This window comes from Oncorhynchus kisutch, linkage group LG14 (assembly GCF_002021735.2).
Source record: "Oncorhynchus kisutch isolate 150728-3 linkage group LG14, Okis_V2, whole genome shotgun sequence".
NCBI lineage: Eukaryota > Metazoa > Chordata > Actinopteri > Salmoniformes > Salmonidae > Oncorhynchus > Oncorhynchus kisutch.
Genome location: NC_034187.2, coordinates 33,782,369 through 33,803,188, shown reverse-complemented (window position 1 = coordinate 33,803,188; position 20,820 = coordinate 33,782,369). Strand labels below are relative to the sequence as shown.

General features: G+C 44.2%; 1 protein-coding gene across 1 annotated transcript in view; it reads left to right on the top strand.

Annotated features, from left to right (window-relative positions):
• Nucleotides 1-496: 496 nt before the first annotated feature.
• Nucleotides 497-20,820, top strand: part of LOC109903156 (disks large-associated protein 2) — a 156,829-nt gene continuing 136,505 nt past the window's right edge. The window contains exon 1 of the mRNA XM_031788283.1: nt 497-872. The gene's annotated coding sequence lies outside the window, so the exon portion shown is untranslated. The remainder of the gene's footprint in view (nt 873-20,820) is intronic.

Below are 20,820 nucleotides of genomic sequence, written 5' to 3'. Positions count from 1 at the left end.
TATTTAGTTTGAGTGTGTGTGAGATGGTGAATGACAGTGCTTGTAGGAAGGTTGTTGCTATTTTTATTCTGCCGTCTGCCCAGCCCTTATGAGTAACTCGGATGTGTTAATAGTCCATGTTGATGCACAGAGGGAGCGAGAGTGGAGAGAGAGAGAGAGAGAGAGAGCAGCCAGTTTATCTGTCTCACTGCCCGCATGGCACTCCGCACCAGAAAGACGTCTGTTGTCAATGGCGATAAACGGCGATAACAGCAGTGAAGCGGTCCATGTTTGGACCAAGTGGATGATGTGATGTCATCCTAACAGTGTTTCAATGAGGACCATTCTCCACTGTAGGTACACATTAAATGAGAGGATGAGAGAGAGAGACAGACAGAATGAGAGCGAGCGAGCGAGAGAAAGAGAGATTGAGACAAGGAGCCCTCTCAAATGCTCTACCAGCCAATAGCACATCTCAGTGAGGTACTGTTGTTCACGTAGACTCCAGTCAAGTATCCATGTCGCATTCAGGCTCCAGTTCCGGGTTTTGTGCGTCACCGGGCTGTGTGAACGGGTAGTGAGAGTGCCTGCCGTGCAGTGCTGTGCTGCAGTAGAGGATTGTGTCGAGATTAGAAGTAGTCTCACTGGAGAGCAGAGCATCTTGCTGTCCGTTTCCCCTTTTTTTTGCCCTCCTCTTCAGAGGGTTCGGATAAAAGAAAAAGAAAAGAAGGAAGAGGAGGAAGGAAATAGAAAAGAGAGCTGACATCAGTGAGACTGGTTCAGAGGGAGAGTGAAGCATCTCTCACACACATGACTGTGTGATCCTCTGCTGTCATCGTGTGAAAGACAAGCCCATGCTCTCTGATGTCTCCTGCCTCTGGACACCTTGCCAGGTAAGTTCTCTCTCTTCTCTTCTCCTTTCTCCTCTGATGAAACGGATAGAAGAGTGGAGTTTAGTTATTTTTTCCTGATGAGGTCGAAAAATACATCTCGTCTGTGATGTTCTGCTGGTATTGCTGTGATGTTGGCGTTGTGTTAACGCAAAGGTGGCGTGATGATTAAACAGGTTCGTGTTGGAAGTAGCAGCCGCTTGCTTCAGCTTTTGGCAGAAGACGAGGCAGCCGTGATCATTTAGAGAGATGGCTAAGCCATATGTAGCCTACAGTTCTATGTACAGTTAGCAATACAGTTAGCTTAACCATGGGGCTCCCTTCAACAGACCAGTAATCCTACCACAGATCTCTGCAATATCTCATATCTGTGTGTAGCGCATTTTAGTTGTTGTCCTTGAGCACACTCCGAATGAGTTGGATTTTATTTGCTTCCGTTTTGTTATCCTCATATCATACCCACCACATCCTCATGCAGTATTTTGGCAGTGGTTGAGACAGGAATTATAAAATGCAGTGACAAGAGAACAGGATTTGCCTGATAACGAACTGATTCTGGGGTGCAGTCAATTAAAATAGCTAAATAGTATTGTTCTGTGGGGGAAACCCAAGTATTCTCAGTAGACTAATGCTCAGAAGCTGATGACGAAGAGACTCTGTGACAGTGCTGGTTAGGGGGCATTTTAATTCACAAAGTAGGCAATATCTCTCACTGATTTGTATGTGTGTGGGCGGATGTTGCCTGTGTGTGTTTCAGTAAAGTGCGGGTGGGTGGTTTTGAGGTTGCGTAAGTGGATTTCTCTATAATTGTGTGTGTGTGCTTACATGTGTGTGTTTACAGTAACAGTATACTGACACTCTATCATGTGTGGGGAGATGTGCTCTCTCTGGGTCCTGCTGGCATTCTGAGGATTTATAAGGTCCCTGTGGTCTGGCTCACACTAAATTACACCTCTCGAGCACTGAGCCACTGCAGCTGGGTACCATACAATTCATACAGTACATGGAGCCTACAAGACACTGCTGCAGTGCAGAGCCTCTCACCCTGGTCAGGGCTCCTGTGCACATGCTTTTAAAACACTGATCGGTATGCATGGAGCTCTAAAGTCAAAAGCATGAGAGTTTTCCCCTGAACACTAGTCTAAGGTCAGTGTCACAATTTTCCTAGCTGATGGTTAAGGTTAAGATTTTGTGCAGTAGGGAGATCCTAGATCTGTGCCTGGAGCAGTGGTCCTCTCCCTGGAGTAGAGTTGCGAAATTCCGGAAACTTTCAATGCATTTACAGGTTTTCCAGAAAACCTGGATGGAGGATTACGGATTTCCTGTTTATTCCACCCTGATTCAGGTAATCCTCCACCTGGGATTTTCGGGAAAATTTATTTAAGGAATTTATTGAACATTTCCTGAAGTTTTCAAACCCTACTTCAGGGAGAGGACCACCTCTCCAGGCACAGATCTAGGATCTCCCTACTGCACTAAATTCTACTGAATAGCTGCCACATTCCCTCAACGCTAGGGGCCTCCACTTGTTGTGGGCTAAAGCTGTGTGTGTGTGTGTGTGTGTGTTTGTGTGTATGTGTGTGTGTGTGCGTGCGCGTGTGCGCGTGCGTGTGTGTGTGTTTTACAAGGATAGTAAAACAGCAAAATTTCCCCAGATGGAAAAGGCTATTTTAGGGGTTAGGTCTCCTCCCTCCTTAATCCGCTACTCATTCACTCAGCTTATTGAGACCACTGGTCTCACTCACACAAAACTACCCTACGCCTTGACCTCTTTCTCCCCTCTCTCTCCAGATGAAATCCTGTGACTGGCTGCCTGACAAGTCTGGCTGCCTGACAACCTGCCCGCTCGACCCCATCTCCTCCTCCCTTCTCCAGACCATCTCTGGAGACCTCCCATTCCTTAGTTCCCTCCTCAATTCATCCCTGACCACTGGCAGCGTCCCCTCTGACTTCAAAATGGTCCGAGTTGCTCCTCTCCTCAAGAAACCAACACTCGACTCATCTGATGTCAAAAACTATAGACCTGTATCCCTTCTTTCTTTTCTTTCCAAAACACTTGAGCGTGCTGTCTCTGATCAACTTTCTCGTTATCTCTCTCAGAACAATCTTCGTGACCCTAACCAGTTAGGCTTCAAGACGGGGTCAATCAACTGAGGGTCAATCAACTGAGACTGCTGTCCTCTGTGTCACGGAGGCTCTCAGCACTTCCAAAGCTGACTCTCTATCCTCTGTTCTCATCCTCCTAGATCTCTCTGCTGCCTTCTACACCGTGAACCATCATATCCTCCTCTCCACCTTCTCAGGGCTGGGCGTCTCAGGCTCTGCACACTCCTGGATTGCATCCTACCTGGCAGGCCGCTCCTACCAGGTGACTTGGAGAGGATCTGTGTCTGCACCACATCCTCTCACTACTGGTGTCCTTCAGGGCTCGGTTCTAGGCCCTCTCAATACACCAAGTCACTCGGCTCCGTCATATCCTCACATGGTCTCTCCTACCATTGCTATGGGGATGACACTCAACTACTTTTCTCCTTTCCCCCCTTCTGACAATCAGGTGGCGACACACACCTCTGGGTGCCTGGCAGATATCTCAACTTGGATGTCGGCCCACCACCTCAAGCTCAACTTCGACAAAACAGAGCTGTTGTTCCTCCCGGGGAAGAACTGTTCGCTCAAAGACCTCTCCATCACGGTTGACTCCTAAGTGTTGCCCTCCCAGAGTGCAAAGAACCTTGTTGTGACCCTGGACAAATCAAATCAAATCAAATGTTATTTGTCACATGCCCGAATACAACAGGTGTAGACCTGACAGTGAAAGGCTTACTTACAAGCCCTTAACCAACAATGCACATTTAAGAAAATACCTACAAAAAAAAGTATGAGATAAGAAAAATAGTCTGGATAGCCATTTGATGAGCTGTTCAGGAGCGTAGCTGTTCAGGACAACACCCTGTCGTTCTCTGCAAACATCAAAGCAATAAACCCCACTCCCTTCTAGCTCTGATTCTACTGATAGCTACTTTATTGAGAAAAAATGTACTTTCTATGCCTGTGATATGTGGTTGTCCTACCTAGCTATCTTGAGATGAATGCACTAACTGTAAGTCGCTCTGTATAAGAGCATCTGCTAAATTACTACAATTTAAAATTTAAATGTTTAAGGGTTTGGGTTACAATTAGGATTAGAATTAGGGTTAAGGTTAGGTGTTAAGTTTAGATTTAAGATTTAGGGTTAGGTGTTTGGGATTAGGGTTAGGTTTAAGGTTGGGTTAGGTTAAGGGTTAGGATTAGGTTTAGGGTTCGGGAAAATAGGATTTTGAATGGGAATCAATCGTGTGTGTGTGTTGTGCATGCCATGCGCATGACACTAGACTTTAGGTACTAGCTAACTCATAAACAAGTGACATATAGCCATCGTGCTGCATGCCAAGGCTGTTTCTCCGGTCTGAATTTCCATCCTTGTTAGTTTCCCTAATGCACTGCAGTCCCTGATGGATTCAGATGCAGGCAGTCGGCCGAGGGGAAGGAGCTCAGTCAGTCCACAGGCGGATCAATCATTTTTAAGCGGAATCTTGGGGTCTGTACGTGAGCGTGTGTGTGTGTGCGCGTGTGTGTGTGTGTGTGTGCGCGCGTGTGTGTGTGTGTGCGTTGTGCACTGTCACCTGGCTATTCGTCCTTTTTACCTGAGCTGGAGGCTACACATATGAATATTAATCAGGTTCACTATATCACCTTATGGATTGTCTGTCAGAACATTTCTATTGAAGTTGTCCCTTTCAATGGCCTGTCAGGATAAACCTGAGCATTTTAGGGTGACACATACGCCTGTTGAAATAGAAAATGATTCTGTCACTTTAATTTTTTAGAGAAGACAGACGACTTGAGTGCCGTTTGTGGATTTGAATCTGTAAACAGCGCGTTTCCATATTGCGTTACTTGGAATTGATTGATGTGGTTGAGAGGGATCATTTATTTGAGCCCTCGGCTACGAAAAATGTGTGTGTTGATCCACACATGACCATAAACGTGTGTGATGTTTCTTATTTCTCATGCGTCATTGTGAATGCCTTCCAGACATAAACTACTGTACTTTGCTATGGCACTGTGAACATTGACAAATGCCCCCGTTCCCTTATATAGTACTCCCACTACATGACATGGACATGTACTGTATGCTTGTGCACACACATTTACACATCAATACAATATCAATACACTACCGTTCAAAAGTTTGGGGTCACTTAGAAATGTCCTTGTTTTTGAAAGAAAAGCAGCGAGAAATTGCCAAGAAACTGAAGATCTCGTACAACGCTGTGTACTACTCCCTTCACAACGCAAACTGACTCTAACCAATTTCTCACATGGAATAGCCTTCATTTCTCTGAACAAGAATAGACTGACGAGTTTCAGGAGAAAGTTATTTGTTTCTGGCCATTTTGAGCCTGTAATCGAACCCAAAAATGCTGATGCTCCAGATACTCAACTAGTCTAAAGAAGACCAGTTTGTTGCTTCTTTAATCAGAACAACAGTTTTCAGCTGTGCTAACATAATTGCAAAAGGGTTTTCTAATGATCAATTAGTCTTTTAAAATGATACACTTGGATTAGCAAATGTGCCATTGGAACACAGGAGTGATGGCTGCTGATACTGGGCCTCTGTTCAAAAACAAGGGCATTTCTATGTGACCCCAAACTTTTGAACTGTAGTGTATATTTTCAGGGTTTGATGCTGAGCTACAATTGTGGTTGACTGTTCTGGGGAAGTAATGTCAGTAGCCGACTGAAAATAGTACATAAGCAAAGGAAATACCTCAAATAAAAATGCTGAGATCACACTGACAACAATTCATTGACTATATGTATATATTATCACCATTATGGACACTGTTTAGGGTAATTCATATGTATCCCGTACCATAATATAATTGCTCATTGAATTGGTCCATTTCAGTGGAGGGGCCATTAGACATTTGATCCTCATTAGGATCAAAGAATGAAGCTTCATCGGTGACGTGACTAAAAAGACCCCACTCGCATAATTTCACACTTGGTTTGGCAGGTGCCTGGATTGCAGATGGTTCAGTAGTTATTAAATGTATTGAATTATCTCTGTTTGCATTGCTTCCCTCATTCAGTCATGCTGCTGTCTGTGCTGTGGGATGGGAGAGGGGAAGGATGATCGTGTTTGCTGAGACGACCTGAAGGGTCCAGCTCTCGTGTTGATTTGCACAGTTTAATGAGCCAGATGGTCACAGTTCAACTGGCCTCATCCATTGGACCGATGAGACACACACACACGCGCCCACGCACAAACACACGCACGCATGCGTGCACACACACACACTGGACTCATCCAGTTGACTACTCAACTAGCAGCAAATACCCTAGGGGACATAAGTTATAATTTATGTACATTATGCCTGATTAGCATAAGCATTACTGTAAACTGTAATATTTATATGTACATACTGCACACCAACACTCAGGAAAACATGTTGGCCAAGGCTTTGAGTAACATTACAATCAATGGGGCGTGTGAATGGTTAAATACGAATTACTAGCAATATGAGTTTGCCCTGTGTGACAGGAGCTGTTATTATTTGGATGCTGATGGCTGTCAGATTATGGGTAGTCTTCTGGGATAATGGTTTTGACTCCAATCAGTCGAGTTGACTCCATCTGTGACGAACACACAAAGGCAAACATGCGCTGCCAGACAGCATCAATGAGGTTCTGAATACACTCCTTCTTTAGTGCAGCACTCGTTCCTGATGGGGATGGCAAACCTCAATTCAGCCCAAAAGGAAAAGAGGGAAAGAAAACACTATCTTGTCTTGCCTTAGCATCTCTATACTGCAACCTGTGACAATGCCAGACCTGTGACATGCCAGATGTCCATCCACAACAGTGGCGGTCAGAGCCGTTTAAGATGAGGGAGAACCTTTTTCTTTTTATGAGCATGGCCTTATTTTACTATTACAGCGTATTGGATGACTTTCATTCATATTCCATTCACCCAGTGAATTGAATATGCAATAGGTTCAGGCTACTACATGATACTCTAATTTTCCCTATACCCATCATGAGGTTGCTACAACCTAGCCTATGAAGTAGAGGACACATGTCCTCTACTTCAGTGTCAAATTGCATGTAACTGTGTTGACCGTTGCCGAACAACCCTCGGGCAAAATCAGTAGCATAGTCCACCCACATGCGCACTGTGCCAAGCTTCATGCGCTGGCCGACGCGAGATAGGCGGCCTGTTCCTGATCATTGCACATCTGCGCAGCACCTTCAGCATTAAATGCTAAAATGACTTGCGTGATATTAGGCTTTATTGTTTGAGTGACAACCTAAGTCATTTGCTAGGTTATTGTTATCTATGCGCTGTTAAAAATTGTTTGACCAGAATAAAAGTAAGCTACCAGAGACACAACGCTCATCAGGCTATACCCACGGAAGGGGTTTGACCTGTGCGTAGGTGCGCACAGGTCAAGAGACACATTTGAGGTGACAGACAGTGACACATGGGTAGACAGTGACATTCAATACCGCCTTGCACACTCTTGCCTGCATCTTGCTGATATAGGGTGTAATCATTCGTCCAACAGTTGCAAATGGGAGTTTCTATTGGCAAAAATTCAGGTATGTTTGTCTTTGTTTTGTTCCGTTTGCTTCCATTTAAGAAAAGTTTTTCAACAGAATTGGCAGAATGAATACATCCCTGATCACGCGTAAATACAGTTCACTTTCATAGCATTGTATGCACAACACATCAGCTGTATGTGACCAGGCAAAAACCTTTCCATACCAAACCGCTACACACAGCCTACATCGTTGTCACCATATTAGCTAAAGTAACGTCATAGTCAGCATAGATAATAGAACTAACGCGTTAGTAAACCCGCTACAATCATGCAGTACCATTACAGTGTACTATCAGTAAGCAGTTACACCGGTCGCTCTGGGTGGCAATAATTAATCAAACCAAAAGCTTACCTTGACTTGGAAGAGTTCCAGATTTGTGTTGGAAAATCATAGCCAGCTAATTAACATAACATCCCTCTGTTTGAGCAGGGTGTTTCAGTAGAGTAAACTAGCTAGCTGCATTTGCTAGCTAAGTAAATGAAAGGGAAAGTGACATTTCTTTTCAATCTCTCTATTTCTCTCTTGCTTCTCCTGAATTTTGGAAGAAAATAATTTCTTAAACTGTTCAACTTTTGTCTTTCTCTCTCTTTGAGTCAACTACTTACCACATTTTATACAATGCAGTGCTAGCTAGCTGTAGTTTATAGTTTATGCTTTCAGTACTGATCCTTTGATTGGGTGGTTAAAATGTCAGTTACTGCTGCAAGAGCTCTGATAGGTTGGAGGACGTCTTCCGGCAGTTGTCACAATTACTGTGTAAGTCTATGGAAGAGAGTGAGAACCATGAACCTCCTAGGTTTTGTACTGAAGTCAATGAACCCAGAGGAGGATGGAAGCTAGCTGTCATCCGGCTACACCATGGTGCTACCCTACATAGTGCTGTTGAGGCTACTGTAGACCTTCTTTCCAAAATAGTGTTTTAATCAAATATTTGGTGACGTGATTATATTTAGTATAATTTTATCTAAAAAGGATAACTTTTTTAAAGTTTCAACATTTTTATTTTTATGAAATAAATTGAGGAGGATGGTCCTCCCCTTCCTCCTCTGATGAGCCTCCATTGATCCACAAGTAGCTTAGTACTCCAAGGGCCACCTACCAAAGTGACCCAAAAAACGGAACCTCATTTCAGCAACACTATGTAGATGTTATGAACATGAATAAGATGTTTGACTTATGACACAATTCAGCTACATTTACCACTTACCCAACAAGTTACATAAAAACATAGAGGGTATGAGATCTTAGGCTACTTCTCTGCTATGTAAATCTGAAATCAGATCATAAATAACTTCTACCAATCAAGAGATACAGCTGTTTTCGTAACCGCATCAACTACACTTTCTCAACATGCTTACTGACATGTTGACCACTTTCCCAACAGCTTGGGGAAAAAAACGTATTATGTATGAAATCTTGGTCTAGTTTGGTTTTTCAAATCTAAAATCAGAACAGAAATATCTTCTACCAAATAAAATATAGCACCGGAGAAGCATTTACAACTGATAGCTATGCCACACAGCTCACAGCTCACCCCAAACCAATAAACTAACCCATGCATTAACCAAACTACAATGGTGACCCCACTTACTATAGCTAACCCATGGCCTACCTATCTAAAACATTCACTATTACTACTACAATATCCTGCTACTAGAACTTCTGGTCTATCAACAATTTTTAAAACATTCACTTCATTTATTACACAAGCCTCAATTTTTCAACAATAACATATTTCTAAACTTCCACTAGATGCACAATCATATTTCTCTCCCCGATAATAGACTAAAATGTCTTCCACTAACATAAACATTAAGGATGTAACAATTCACTGATACACATGTCCTCTACTTCAGTGTCAAACTGCATGTAACTGTGTTGACCGTTATTAATCTACAAGTCATTTTGCATTCCATTGCCGAACAACCCTCGGGCAATATCAGTAGCATAGTCCACCCACATGCGCACTGTGCCAAGCTTCATGCGCTGGCCGACGCGAGATAGGCGGCCTGTTCCTGATCATTGCACATCTGCGCAGCACCTTCAGCATTAAATGCTAAAATGACTTGCGTGATATTAGGCTTTATTGTTTGAGTGACAACCTAAGTCATTTGCTAGGTTATTGTTATCTATGCGCTGTTAAAAATGGTTTGACCAGAATAAAAGTAAGCTACCAGAGACACAACAATCATCAGGCTATACCCACGGAAGGGGTTTACAATAGATTTCATTGAGATTGCTCAGGTTGACCGTCAGCAATAGTTTTGGTAGTTTTGCTTCAAACAGTCAGTTTAAAGCAAAAGTGTACAGCACTTTTTGAACACCTGCTCTTTCCATGACAGAGACTGACCAGGTGATTCCAGATGAACACTATTATTATTGAACACCCTTATTAAATTCACTTAAATCAGTGTAGATGAAGGGGAGGAGACAGGTTAGAGAATGATTGTTAAGCCTTGAGACATGGATTGTGTGTGTGTGCCATTCAGAGGGTGAATGGACAAGACAAAATATTTAAGTGCCTTTGAACGGGGTATGGTAGTAGTAGATGTCAGGCCACCGTTTTGAGTGTGTCAAGAATTGCTGCTGGGTTTTTCACTCTCAACAGTTTCCCATGTGTAGCAAGAATAGTGGACCACCCAAAGGACATCCAGCCAACCTGACACAACTGTGGGAAGCATTGGAGTCAACATGGGCCAACGTTCCTATGGAGCATGTTGGTCAATTTCAGATGATCAGTTCTATATAATTATCAAACATATATATTGGTAGTAGAAAGGAAACAGACTCTTTGTTTATGTATTTAAAATGATCATTTAGTAATACAATTGTAGACAGAAGTTGGTATAGAGTACAGTATATGACAGCTCTCCCCAGGTTCTGCGAGGTGTCTAAGATGTCCTGCAGCTTATATAGGTATAGGTTCATAACAAGGTGACATTTCACAACAGATAAGTCTAAGCATCTTCTGCTAGGTGGCGGTTTCCATCAGGCCTGCGGTGGCCTTGTGTTCTCAGAAAACCAGTCTTATTCTCAGAACCTCAGACAGTCACAGTGGGGCCCAGACAGGAGGAGTATGAGCTTATGAGGCGGTTTCCACCTTCTGATAGTGTCTGCAGGGCATATCACTCAAAACAGGTGTTAACACACACAGAGGTCTCCTGAGAGGAGACCTTACAGTTTATCATAACACAATTTATTAACCCTTTAAAATCGTATGAGGCCTTGGTTTAACCCCTTCAAATGCTTTTCACGCCTTGTAGAGTCCATTACCCGACAAATTGAGGCTGTTCTGAGGGCAAAAGGGGGTGCAACTCAATATTAGAAAGGTGTTCCTAATGTTTTGTACACTCAGTGTATATGGTAATTGTCATATTACAGTAGAGGGTACAGTTGATCATTTCATAACGAGGACAGCAATCAATTTCTTCGAGGTGCACTGCATGGCCAAAGCGAGCAGAGAAGAGAAGACCACTTTGTAAAAACTTCCAACCGGTCCAAACCATTACATTTTGAGATGGGCTGAAATCCAAAGTTGTGCTACATATTCATAGCCTATGTCATATCTAATTTGTAAACAAACACATTTTGATACATTAATAGCTCAAACACTTAATCTACAAAAATTACAAGTTAATTAGTTGGTGATGGTAATTTTTTTACCAAAGTATATTATCATGGTAATGGTATATGCCTAGCCTCCCTTATGGCTCAGCTCAGGTGAAAACGAAAAATAATAATGAAAAAAACATTTTGTAAACTGAAATGAAATCATTGACAAACCCACCATTTTTAAAAACTACAACTATGCTGACACTATTATCTTATCTATTATCTGACTCCAAAACAAAAAAAATTGCAAGGAGTCTGCAAGGAGCCGCCAGTCTGCAAGGAGCCGCCAGAGCCGCCAGTCTGCAAGGAGCCGCCAGAGCCGCCAGTCTGCAAGGAGCCGCCAGAGCCGCCAGTCTGCAAGGAGCCGCCAGAGCCGCCAGTCTGCAAGGAGCCGCCAGTCTGCAAGGAGCCGCCAGAGCCGCCAGTCTGCAAGGAGCCGCCAGTCTGCAAGGAGCCGCCAGAGCCGCCAGTCTGCAAGGAGCCGCCAGTCTGCCAGGAGCCGCCAGAGCCGCCAGTCTGCCAGGAGCCGCCAGAGCCGCCAGTCAGCCAGGACCCGCCAGAGCCGCAGGTCAGCCAGGATCCTCCAGAGCCGCCAGTCAGCCAGGATCCTCTAGAGCCGCCAGTCAGCCAGGATCCTCCAGAGCCGCCAGTCAGCCAGGATCTTTCAGAGCCGCCAGTCAGCCAGGATCTTCCAGAGCCGCTAAGTCAGCCAGGATCTGCCAGAGCCGCCATTCAGCCAGGATCTGCCAGAGCAGTCAGTCAGCCAGGAGCGGCCAGAGCCGTCAGTCAGCCAGGAGCGGCCAGAGCCGTCAGTCAGCCAGGAGCTGCCAGAGCCGTCAGTTATCCAGAAGCTGCCAGAGCCGTCAACCAACCTGAGCTATCTCTCAGTCCTGAGCTACCTCTCAGTCCTGAGCTACCTCTCAGTCCTGAGCTACCCCTTGGTCCTGAGCTACCCCTCGGTCCTGAGCTACCCCTCGGTCCTGGGCTACCCCTCGGTCATGAGCTACCTCTCGGTCATGAGCTACCTCTCAGTCGTGAGCTGCCTTTCAGTCCGGAGCTGCCCTTCAGTCCAGAGGCATTCCTCAGTCCAGTGGGGCCCTTTGTTAGGGTTCCTAGGCCAAGGTCGGCGGCGAGGGTCGCCACTCAAAGGATGCTAAGGAGGTGGACAAAGACAATGGTGGAGTGGGGTCCACGTCCAGCGCCAGAGCCGCCACCGCGGACAGATGCCCACCCAGACCCTCCCTTATAGGTTTAGGTGGGGAGGGGGGGGGGTACTGTCACGTTCTGACCATAGTTCTTTTGTGTTTTCCTTGTTTTAGTGTTGGTCAGGACGTAAGCTGGGTGGGCATTCTATGAGGTGTGTCTAGTCTGTCCGTTTCTATGTATGGCCTGATATGGTTCTCAATCAGAGGCAGGTGTTAGTCATTGTCTCTGATTGGGAACCATATTTAGGTAGCTTGTTTTGTGTTGGGGTTTGTGGGTGGTTGTTTCCTGTCTTTGTGTTCTCTGCACCAGATAGGACTGTTTCGGGTTTTGCCACGTTTGTTATATTGTATTTGTGTAGTGTTCACGTTATCGTCTCTTATTAAACATGTTGAACACGAACTACGCAGCATTTTGGTCCACCTCTCCTTCGACGGAAGAACCGTTACAGAAGTGTAGAGCAGAAAAGCAGGTGTGTTTCAGAGAGATGTATGCATTAATGAGTAGAGAAGTAGAGAGCCTTTCCTTTAGTACCAACTTTGGGTGAAATTAACCAGTAATATGTGATGTTTTTCTTATACTGTATGTAAGAGAAAAACCTCTGTCTCTGAAAGTCCTTGGTCGTTTGACGCTGAGTCCCGGGGTTTGCTCCCCCTGTTGCCATGGAGACGTCATCAGGCAGTGTCGGCGATGGCGATTCTTGCATTTCTATGCAAACAGTACCATGTCAAGCCATGGCACTTCTTTGGACTTTGGTCCAACTGGCTGTGCCTGGGTAGTGGGCGGGTGCGTTTGTGTGTGTGTTAGTTTGTGTGTGTGAAAGAGAGAAGGAGAGGGAGAGAGATAGGAAAAAGGGAGAGAGAAAGAGCGTGTGCTAGAGAGAGAGAGTGTGTGTTTGTGCGTGTATGTGTGTGTGAGAGAGAGAGAGATGCATACACACCCTCCTACTAAGCGGAAGGTGTGTCAAGGGAGAGGTGTATGTGTGTCTGTCTGTGTGGGTGGGATCATACTGCAATGGTGCAGTTTATTTCCCTCAAGTTTGGTCTTTGCCCACCTCAAGGGCATTTCAATAAACCTTTATTACCGCAAACCTCAAATGGAGCCCATTCATGTATTTTCCTGCCAAATCCAGATACACACATGACACCATGACATGTGTGTATCTGGGTAATAGTCTAAAGTTTTTTTATTGACTCACACATGACATGTAGGAAGGGAAATCCTTCCTAGCTTATTGAGTGCCTTGGGGCTATACTGTAAGGAGAAGATGTACATGTACAGTGCACGTTAGAGTGGACATAACCTGTAAATAATAAGCTCATGACTAATGCTGTGCTCAAGCTTAGTGAAATCAGTGGTGATGTTCTTGGTTTGCATAGCACTGCCACTACCATGTGTCAGTACTGTGCACTAGTCTTCACGGTTTCAACAGATCCCAAATGTGGTCCTAAATTCTGACTTTTCAATTTTGTGCTCCATATTTAGTTTAAGGTTAAAAGTAGGCCTGTTGTAAAAGATATTGCATTAGCCTATTGCTGTCGTTTGTTGGGTAGGCCTACGGTATGCAATCACCTTTGTTGGTAATAGCTGCAATATAGGCGTAGTCTTCATTCTGTTGAGCCATTTTCGTTGGCCAAATGAAGTTCCAGCTGTAATGTTGTGTTTGCCGCAATATAATACAATTATCGGTAGGCCTACTATGCTACTCGCACTCAAACCATGAAGAGGAAAAACCAAAGAGGGCAAGATGCAAAACTTTATTTCATGTTGCAATATAATAACCTAAAGACAATGGCTTGACAATGACTTGACTTACTTTTTATATTCCCCTTATAAAGTAAAGCAACATTTTTGAGGTTCTGGTGTGTTACGGCTATTATTAGGCTTAGCTACTGCACACCTATGAAGGCTGTGCTCTCCGGCACTCCAACTAAGTCCGACAGTTGAGGTGAGGAAGAACGTTTTAGACCTACCAGAGTTACTCCCTTAATCTAACAATATAATTCTTTATAAAAAAATATTCTGATTGAACATTTACAAATTAGCCTCATTCTGTATGCCTATATTTGTATAGCATTAGTAGCCTATCTGACAAGTATAAAGACATCCATGTCGAGAACACGGCGCTGGAATTTCTCTATCTTTCTCTCAATCTCTCTAGGGCTAGGCCTAAACTTGTCTCTCTTAATATTAATTTTTTAAATATTAATATCGTACAGTGAATACCTAGGTCTATAGGGCTATATGCATGCAATGCTTACTGCATTTAGCACTCAAATCTCCAACAGCTGAACCATGAGGTAGACAATTATTGTTTTAGGAAGGTCAAAACCAATAGAACAACGTTTTGAATATGCTACACATCGAAACACAACTAATAGTTGTTTTGTCATTTGTTATACAGATATAGGATATTAATTTGAGCCACTTTGCTACAGCAGGAAAATAATCCTTCGGCAACAGGAAATGTGAATTATAATGTGGACATTATAATTAATGGACATGTTTGTAGGGGTTGATGCATTTTTTGTTAGCGCAAATAAAGTCAGACATTTCTCAGTGGAAATAACAAACTTTAGAAGCCTTTTTAAAACTCTAATATTCTACAAGTTAGCACTTTCTGCCGTGCAGGAAAATTCTCAGCAAGAATATAGTGATCAAATTAAGATCCTACATGTGTAGACAGTTTTTAAGGACACTTAACTGTGGATCATTTGGCCAATGTCGCTTGTTTATTGATAGCGCTGGAAGTGCCCAGTTGAGTGTTTCTCACTCTCTTCCTTCTTTCGGATGTGAACTGGTCTCTCGGATCCGAACCAGCACAGGTCTGTTTGGGTCTGTATTTCACAGTCCTTTTCGGAACAGGTCTGACTGTCCTCGGGTCCATTTTCAACGGGTCTCTGTTTTTGAAAATGTATTTATGCAATATCCAGTCGGGTGGGAAGTCAATTATCTATTTAGGAACGGGTCCAACATTTTGGGCTAGTGAAGACCTCCACTGTGCACTGCAGTATAATCCAGAGTGGAAACACAGTGTCCACAAACATCAGTTCCCCTTACCTTCAACTTATGATTCAACTCAGTTTCCAACTGCGCTCACTTTCTTTCTCCGGTTTAGTGTTTAAGAGCTATGACATGATGCAGTGTTTTTTCCATCAGTGAGTCAATTTGTAATGCAGCAGTGCTAAGCGAGCATCTTCAGATGCCCCAGACTGCAGTTCTTTTATCTGTTGGCTGTATCTACATCACTGTCAGGCTGCAGGACTCGGTGCTTGCTCAACAACTCATGACGACGAGGTCACTAAGACCAATTTGAGCAGAACAGGGTGATAGAGATATACCTCTGTGTCTCAAATAGTAGTACCCTAAAGTAGTGCACTGTATAGGGAATAAGGTGTCATTTGACATTCGCCCAAACACTTCAACCAGCTTTAACACTAGTTTGGATAGAGAGGAGGTCTCTGGATATAACATCTGCCAAAGATCAGCTGTGTTTCACAGGGAATTATCTCCATAAGATAGCACAGTACCCAATAAGAGTATCTGCCAGTGAGAAGAGTGAAGCAGAAATTCAGTTTTCCCATTATAGTCTAGCTAACCTTAGCAGCAACCATTCCCCTTACCTGCCCTCTGCTCTGTACAGGAAGGAACCCTGACCCTGTTCTCCTCCATGCTCTGGTCGTTTCACAGTTTTCTCCAGAGACTGCTGTTCTGTTTGTGCTCTTTGGTGGCAGAGATAGAGACAGTGGAGCGAGAGAGACGGAGAGGTGATTTTGTAGAGCAGCTGTGACAGATGGCTCTGACCTCAGCTATGTTCTACACTGCTCCCGTGTGGCTCAGTTGGTAGTGCATCGCACTTGAAAAACCAGGGTTGAGGGTTCGAGTCCCACGAGGAACCAGTGCGAAAAGTAAAGTCTGAAAATGTATGCGCTCACTACTGTATGTTGATCTGTATAAGAGTGTCTGCTAAAATGTAAAAATGTTTTATACAAACACTCTGGGGTGGGCTGGAGACGTCAGAGGGAAACCTACAGGCTTAGTGTGTGGATGTACTTATTAGCCCAGGTTGTAGGGCATGGTGTGTGTGTGGCTTCAGGACTGTGCTTATGTCATAGCCCAATGGGGAGGATGACATTGAGCTGAAGCAGCAAGGGGTGGCTGGAGGTAGGAGGCAAGAGGGAGGTGGTGACACAGGAAGACAGGAGGTATCGGGTAGGATGGGTGAGAAGCTGAGAGTTTAACAGGACCAGTGGGTTTTTACTGCAGAGATGTGCTCTGTGTGGAGATGACTGTTCTCTCTGTCTCCTTGAGTTCATTTCTATGTTGGGACATGACTTGGTTGTTTACTGTAGCCTACAGTATGGCTCTCTCTGCTATATAAACATAGCTCAGTATTGTTGTGAACATTTTCAGGGAATTTACTGCAATTTGAATTTAGGCCAACTTCTATAAAGTGCTGTTCACAGAGATGACATCAGACAAACAGAATCACACAAACAACCGTCCAGATCCCTGCAATGTTTAATGTATTCTCTCTGATGTTGTGCCTTGTTTTTCTCCCTTGCCCGCACAGCTCCACACTAAAAAAGACATGCAGGATATATGAGGTAGCTAGTCTCATCCAGAAGGCCTTTATGCTAGACCATTTCAGACCAGTTCTCAGTAGTTAAAGCTTTTAAATCTCCACCTGACCTGACTATACAACTAGGGCCCAGAGGTTTTCCTGTGGTCAGTTGACATGGTCAGGGAAAACTCTGGGTCCTATTAATGGTACATGACAAGAGCATCTTCAGAGGGCTGCAAATTGAGTAACCAAATGGAGGATTAGTTTACAGTAGATGGATCACTGTCCTCTATCTATCTAAAATGTCTTAACACATTCTGTGGTCATGGAAACATTTAAAATCATTATATGTAATTGCAAACTTGTTAGAACACAAATGCCGTTGTCTTATTGTAAGGGTTAGGATTGGTTAGGATCATTGCCTCTTTGCTGACCCAGCCAATCAGTAAACAGAACCAAGACATTCTAAGGAAGGTCCAATGAGCCTCAGTGTTATTCAGAAGAGGTGGGACTAACAATCACGTCAGGAGACATGAGAGTGAGACAGAGATGAGCAGATGAGTTCACGCATTGTTCAGCATGTTTTTACAAAAATATAGATTTAGAGTTAGATAAACTTGTATTTTTCGTCAAGGACATATACAGGATACTACCCTCCACAACAAGCCCTTCACTCCAAATCAAAACTCCAAACCTACAACCTGATTTTGGACAAAATTACCTGGAAGGATTCCTACTACCGAGGATTCTTATTTCCAAGCTATACAGCAAATGCTCTGGCAAACAAACAACAGAAACCTGAAAACACCATCCAACCTGGAACTGAGTGAGTAATGTTCAGTCTAAAGCTACTTTTAAAGCCAATAATAAAAATATATTACAATGATATATTTTATTTTATAAGGCTTGAAGTTAAGGCTACCAATCTTGCTAGGACTGAACATATCTAACTGCAACTTCAATTAGCACGGAGGTGTGAAGTGAGAGGTGTCAAATCCCTTGAGCCCAACAATGGCAGGAGAGTTTCACAGCTTCCCCACCCAAATGCAGAGGCCTTTGAAGCCCCCTCCCGCTGTTCAGAGGTCATTACAATACAGTAACCTCTGGATGCAAAAAATGATAAGGCACGAAAAGAGTACAAAAAGAAGCTGCTTATGGAAAATCAATAGACACTTTTTGCTGACTATTATAAAAATGGGAATATAAGCGACTTAATCTTCCACACAGACCATCCCCTGGCATAGCACAGTGCTATATTAACACACTACCCCTCTGTTAAGAGGGAGGATGTTAGCTATGGGTGGAAACTCAGGATATTAGTCAACGAGGACTCGGAGTTAGCCAATGTCAACCTGTACAAGTCTGGAACAGTAATGGTACAGGACAACCCCAAACAGTTTCAGCTGGACTTTCACATAATCAAAGAAATAGAGCTTATCCTGCTGAGCTCTCTTGAGAAAGATACCCCCACCCCGAGCGTGTCAGACCAGACCTCTTCATTATACAACCCCACAGATGAGCAACCCCAAGCGGAAAGTCAACCTCCTAGCACAGGGTACTACTCACTCATTGAAATTAAGGTTAAATTCACCCAGCTGGAGGTAAGGCGGGTGGAGCTGGAACAGTAGGTGAACACACTCCAGTCAGCACAAAAAATTGTCCAGCTCAACAACACCCCCTCAACCAGACCCAGAGAGTTGGAGGTGGAGAGAGACATATCTGCACTCAGGAACGGCGTTGAGACAACATCAACAGGAGAAAGAGCAGGAGAAGAACAGAGCACTAGAGGAGAAGGTGAAAGTGCTTGAGGAGAAAGTGAGAATGATGACGTGTGACAGAGAACAACCCATTAGAGAGCTGGCCACCCCCGCAGAGAAGCCAGCAGAACAGCCCACCTCAGACCCAGACCAAAGTCTCGACACCACAGCAGAACAGTCCACCCCAGACCCTGACCATAGCCTCGACATCACAGCAGGACAGACAAATGAAGAACCCCAAGCCCAGGGGATCCCATCCCATCTGAGCATCCCCCATGTTAGCCACCCTGATAGCCCTCCTGACAACCCCCCCCCCCCCCCCCCCCCCCACACCCACTGAGAACATACAGCGCTCCAGGACCAACTAGGATCCCCCAGCCACATAATAATACACACAGGCACAAACGACCTGAGGACACCACAGGAAAAGGTGGCCACAGCACTTAACTTGTTGAGTGTAGGGGGTAGTATTTAGATTTTTTTGAATGAAAAACGTACCCATTTTAAACTGCCTATTTCTCAGGCCCAGAAACTAGAATATGCATACAATTAGATTAGATTAGAATAGAAAACACTCTAAAGTTTCCAAAACTGTCAAAATATTGTCTGTGAGTATAACAGAACTGATATTGCAGGCGAAAACTTGAGGAAAATCAAACCAGGAAGTGGCTTCTATTTTGAAAGCTCCATGTTCCATAGCCTGCCTTCGCCCCATTTAAAGGGATATCAACCAGATTCCTTTTCCTTTTGCTTCCTCAAGGTGTCAACAGTCTTTAGACATAGTTTCAGGCTTTTATTTAGAAAAATGAGTGAGAAAGATAATATTGCGTCAGTGGATAGCTGGGTGTTCGCATGAGTTTTGCTTACGCAACAGAGTGGGGCAGCCATTGTCTCTCCCTCTCCTATTGAAAAAGCGATTGTCCCGGTTGATATATTATCGATTACATATTTTAAAAACAACCTGAGGATTGATTATAAAAAACGTGAGACATGTTTTTTGCCTGTGGATTTATGAACATAACTCACCAAACAAATGGAGGTATTTTGGATATAAAAATAATCTTTATTGAACAAAAGGAACATTTATTGTGTAACTGGGTGAAAACATCCGAAGATCATCGAAGGTAAGCGATTCATTTTATTGCTTTTCTGATTTTCGTGACCAAGCTACTTTGATGCTAGGTGTTCATAATGTTTTGTCTAGTGATCGATAAACTTACACAAATGCTTGGATTGCTTTCACTGTAAAGCATATTTTCAAAATCTGACACGATAGGTGAAAAAGTTTGCGTGAAAAAGTTTATTCTACTTTCCCCAACGCACAAGTGGTTATCTCCACCCTGCTACCACGAAAGACTTCCACCCTGCTACCATACAGCGGGTAAACGCAAGTATTTCCTGTGACTGTGTCTCAAAACCAAATGTCTGTACCTGGCCCACCACTCCACCCTGGAATTGAACAGCCTTTACGACCAGGTCCACCTATACAAGTTATCAGTGCCCACCTTTGCCCGAACCCTTAAGGACATCGCCCTCAACCACAGTCCCAAAACTTCATACAGGTGCATCAGATCAACAGACACCCCAACCAGACCATCAAGACACTCTCCCAGACCCCCCCCCCCCGGACTTACAGATAGAGGACCCACGCCGAGAGGACCTACATCCAGACAACAGTACCACCAGCCACATCCAGACAATAGCACTACCAGCCACATCTAGACAAGAGCACCACCAGCCACATCCAGACAAGAGCACCACCAGCCACATCCAGACAAGAGCACCACCAGCCACATCCAGACAAGAGCACCACCCCAACCAATCAACACCCCCCCAAGTCAACCATGCCCACACCCCATTTAGGCCCCCTCAGATCAGACTTATGCCCCTTCTGCCCACCCCATGCCCCCCACTCCCGCAAAGAGGGCCTCAACATGAAAGTCACACGTCCTGGCCCGGGGGCAAACAAACAGGCCCAACCCCCTCTCTTACACTAGCCCAAGCCAATGGCATGTACCAGATGCTCAGCAGGCTCTGCTCACACTTACTGGTCTGAGGGCAAACCCCACGACTAACAACATTGGACACTTTATGGAACATAAAGCCTTCACTATTTCATCTTTGAATATCCAAGGCCTGAGGTCATTTGCCTTTGACCTAAAGAGCA